The 4,541-nt window shown below is 45.5% G+C and overlaps 1 pseudogene; it reads left to right on the top strand.

Moving 5' to 3' along the window:
* The first annotated feature begins 3,767 nt into the window (after positions 1–3,767).
* On the top strand, positions 3,768–4,292 carry LOC115310428 (annotated as a pseudogene).
* Positions 4,293–4,541: the final 249 nt, after the last annotated feature.

Here is a 4,541-nt window from a genome sequence, read left to right as displayed (position 1 = left end):
GCCTTATATGTACATCTTAATGTCGGTGTTATGCATTAAAAATTTAAGAAGGAGATTTTCCACGATGTGATAGCCCGTTCGATCTGCTTTGGGTTAATGCGAACACACAAAAGCTCCGCCATTTCGACGTGTACCCGGCTGAACACAGTAAATGCAGTTTTGAAAATGGATGCATAACAATGGTGGCGGCTGAACTGTTATTGAAGTCTGTAGAGCGTCTCTTGTTCGACGCTCAATTGCTTCCGGACGGCATGGGTTGGGGAGCAAGGCCGCGCACTGTTGTTTCCATATAGGGCAATGATTCGTGCACCAGAACGCCCATAGTCTTTCCGCTACGCTATGGCTCGACCGCTATTTAACACAAAGGACGCTCCGAGTATAATCATGTCGATTCTTTTAAGACAAAGCCTTCCTGTATGGGTATAAAGTCAGGGAGAGTACGAAATGAGCGCCCGCAGAGAAGTGGGAAGGGTGAGATCAGCTCTGGGTAAAATGATTTTTGGGCAGACGCAAAGTTAGCTGCCTTTGTCTGTACTCCCTGTTCGAGCGCATTCGAACGCGAACGCCAAACGACGGACGCCGGCGTTCGAATCCGTTCGAAGATTGAGTACGAACAAAGGCGGACAGCCTTGCGTCTACCAACTGATCCTTCCAGAAAGAGCTCGGTTTTATAACGTACCCGCGCGCACTCTTCTCCTCTCTTCCTTCGAGTTTCTACCCGTATAACCGAAGCGAAATTATGACTGCTATGGAACACGTTGAACCGACCCGGGGTAAGATATTGATGTGTTGTTCGTTAGGCTAAGCACCTCATTAGTCACATTAGTCATAAGTTGATATAGTTGTAAACACGGTACGCATAGATTGAATAGCAACATCCTAACGTAAGGCACTCAAACGCGTGTTTTTTTTTTGGTTAATTTATTCCGCGTACCGCAGCTCAGAGCACGTGCAGCGAAAGCTCGAACTGCAGGGTCGAACAATTTGGCCTTCGCTTCCCATCCCCCGTAGTTTCGGTACGGACGGGGAGTGTACGTTGTACAGCCTCAACGGAAAAAGAGTAGCACAAGTGACCGATGACCGGAGCGGCAAAATCGCGACACGCGGCGCTCTTGTTCCCAAGCGTGCCGATAGCGAGAGTGCCAGTCACGTTGCATGTCTCAACGCGGGGGTGGCCGGCAGAAAATTGAGATAAGATAGCTGTTAAAATGAGGGCTTTAGGATGGGCTGCTTTCTGCCGGCCACCCCCCCCCCACCCGTTGAGACATGGAACGTGACTGGCACTCTCGCTATCGGCGCGCTCGGGAACAATAGCGCCGCGTGTCGCGATTTTGCCGCTCCGGTCGTCGGTCACTTGTGCTACTCTTTTTCCGTTGCAGCAGTACCTGCGTATGGACATGTAGTAGTGACTGCTTAATATCCACTATTTGGAATAGGCAATGGTAGCGGTCACTCTGCATTAGTCACGTTTCTCTCTACGGCGTAGCGACAGGTCGCGTTATTTTCTAACCGATATGCTTCGCAAAACCAGGTTGATCCTCTTCTTAGTAACCGCTTCTCAAGAAACGCGATGAGAAATTAAATAAGAAAACTGTTCGGCTGGCTCTTTAGGCGATTTTTTTCACCCTTCCAGCGACATAGCAGCTGTTTAAGTGCTTGTCAAATAAAACTGTAAGAAGCAAAAAGAAAATCATAAAAAAACAAAACATATTTTGGAAGAAGTGGTAATGGCTAAGAATTGCTCTGGCTGTCAAAAGTTATGTGGTTTTCTCGGTGGATCCAAGTTTGCTGCTTGTTGCCTTCGTGCGTGAAAAGGCCTTCGTGTCTATTCGAAAACAAAAAGAAGTCTATTTGGGTGCGTATGTGCTGTAATTTCAATGATTCGGTTGAAGACCCGCAATTTACCACATCCCTGACCTCCTTGTCGGTGCATTAGTAAATATTACGTTCGCTTTCTGCAGTGACGTCCACTGTAAGAAAAGAGAAATATAAAACTTCTGAAAAAATATTTCATGGCGGCTGCTGGGTTAAAAAAAAATTGGGTTATAAACACGGCATGGGATACTATAAGTTTGAACGGCCTGTCATGTTCGATTCCTACTTAAACAAACAAACACCAAGCAAAAATAAAAAAATAAAAAAATACAAGAATTAAAGACAAGTTTTTGATCTATCTCTTAATCGGAATTCAATTGGTTTTCAACATTTTTTTGTATAAAATAAAATTGGCATTTATTTTGGTGGGGTACGGCTGTTTCTGTTTACTCTCTCGCTTGTTTCAAACCTTCTTGCGTTCAAGAATGCTTTCATAAAAGGCTAGAATTTAGAAAAAAGTTAATATTAGCTGTTAGGAGGGAACAGCGCAAAAAGGACGTAAGACGAGGTCGAAGAAACACACAGACAGGGCGCTGACTTAGAACTGAAAGTTTATTGCTCTGAAGAAAGAGAAATAAACACAGAAAGGAGGAAGGGGAGAGAACAAACAAATCAAACCAATAACATGCGGCATCACCCACGCCCACGCTCCGTCACACGAACCTGCCACACTTTCTGAGAAAATCCACCTCGTCATTTGCAAGGGCAACCGAAGGAGCGCTCACACACGTGTCAGCTCCGATAGACGCGATAAAAAATGCTTCGTCTATCTCCCTCGCAGTTTTGTTTTTGTGACGAGACAAAATCTTTATGTATTGTTTATGTAACATTATGTACCACCAACTAGCCCAACTACATGCCTTGCTGTAATATTAGCTGACTCGCTTCCTTAGCTTTTTGTTTAACTTTACTCGCAACGTATAATTTACTTAAAAGAGGAAAAATATAAATAATGACGAAAATGAAAGCCAGCTGAGTGACGACCAGTTACAATTCATTTTAAATATCAACATCGGTAAATAAATTACAGCAACAAATAAAATTAGAAAAGCTTTTTTTTTAATTTTTAGTTTTTTGCAGAAATATCACTGGAAATAAATCTAAAGACAAGGTGTCCCTTTAAAAAAAATGCAAGGTCTTTTTTAACATCGGTAAAATAAACTACATATTGCCGAACGCTAATTTACCGCAAAAGGGAGCGCTAGAAATCGGAATCAATCACTGCGCGGATGACGGGAAGCAAGGACGTGTGCGATTGCTGCTTTGCCCAATTTTTTGGCAGACAACACTTTTTGCACTGTGCGTCATGTCCTCGTCGGTTCCACTGCAACTGCCTAGATATTCAGGCAACAGAATACTGACATCTTCATGCAGTCTGGAAAAAGCAGTTACAAATGCAGGGATTGTTCAAGGCGCGCAAATCCTTCTGTGACGAGGCTTATCGGCGCTGGGACTATTGGCGGGGCTACGTCCACAACAAGGAACGCGGAATTCAACAACGGCGGAAGTGACGACAGTGAGTCGACGCATACAGGGATTTCTTCGCAAATACTTCGTCGGCTCATGGGGCTTTCATCTCAACTTGAAGTTTTCACGGCTGAGGTCGAGCGGCTACGCACAGACAACAGTGCACTACAAGTGGAAGTCTCCCAACTTCGCCAAGCAGTTGTGAACGAGACCATGGCGGGGGCTCCCAAAAACACGTCCTCCGACGCTCTGAGGTCAACGACGCAGTCCTATGTTTCTGTTGCTCTGGGTGCCCGACCCAAGTCTCCGACTCAGCGACAACGTCGTGATGTTCCCGTAAATACCACGGCTCATCGAATATCGTCATCATCTGCACATCCAGGCAACGGGGACGCCATGGACGCTGGAGGATTCAAGACTGTTACATGAAAGAAAAAAAAAAAAGACCCAGGGCTGCCGAGGGAAAGAACGCCGGCAGCAAGCTAAGCTCTGTGCCACGGCATCCCAGACGTCGTGGGCTCTTCGTCTCCCGGCTGGATCCTCAAACCACGGAAGCTGATATTACGGAATCCCTGGCAAGTGTTCTGAGAGGCAAGTCCAGTGACGTGCACCAAGTTTCTAAAGAAACACGATAGCTATGGCTCCTTTCACGTGGCTATCGAGAACGTCGACTTTGGCGATATCAATGTACCGGACATTTGGCCAACCGGATGTCTTTTTCGCCCTTTTTTTTTTGGCATTCTTACACTCAGGTCGGCGACAATGGTCGATGTAAATGCTTAGCCTTTTAACCTTCTGCTATGGAATGGACTCCCTATTACCAGGACGTTCGCAGCCTTAGAACGAAGAGCTCCGAGTTTATGTCGGAAGTTGTGGGCAATCCATACACCATTGTTTGCCTTGCTGAAACTTGGCTAGAGGTCAGTATCACTAGCTCTAAATATTTTCCTCCGTCATATACAGTATTTCGGAAAGACCGTAATCATGCCATTACGGCACAGAGGTATGGAGGAGGTGTTTTAACCGCCGTGGACGCGTCACTGTGTGCATGCAGAAGATATGACCTAGAAACTTACCCGGAATGTGTAGGGGTTGAGGTTACGTCATGTGACGGGCTTAATTATCTAATAGGGAACTATTATTTTCCACCACACTCTGACTGAGAGGTTTTTACGCGTCATTTTCAAAATCTAGAACAG

The sequence above is a fragment of the Ixodes scapularis genome, unplaced genomic scaffold, assembly GCF_016920785.2.
Source record: "Ixodes scapularis isolate PalLabHiFi unplaced genomic scaffold, ASM1692078v2 PGA_scaffold2__306_contigs__length_199485367, whole genome shotgun sequence".
NCBI lineage: Eukaryota > Metazoa > Arthropoda > Arachnida > Ixodida > Ixodidae > Ixodes > Ixodes scapularis.
Note: the sequence above shows the minus strand (reverse complement) of the source record. Positions and strands in the feature narration are given on the sequence as shown.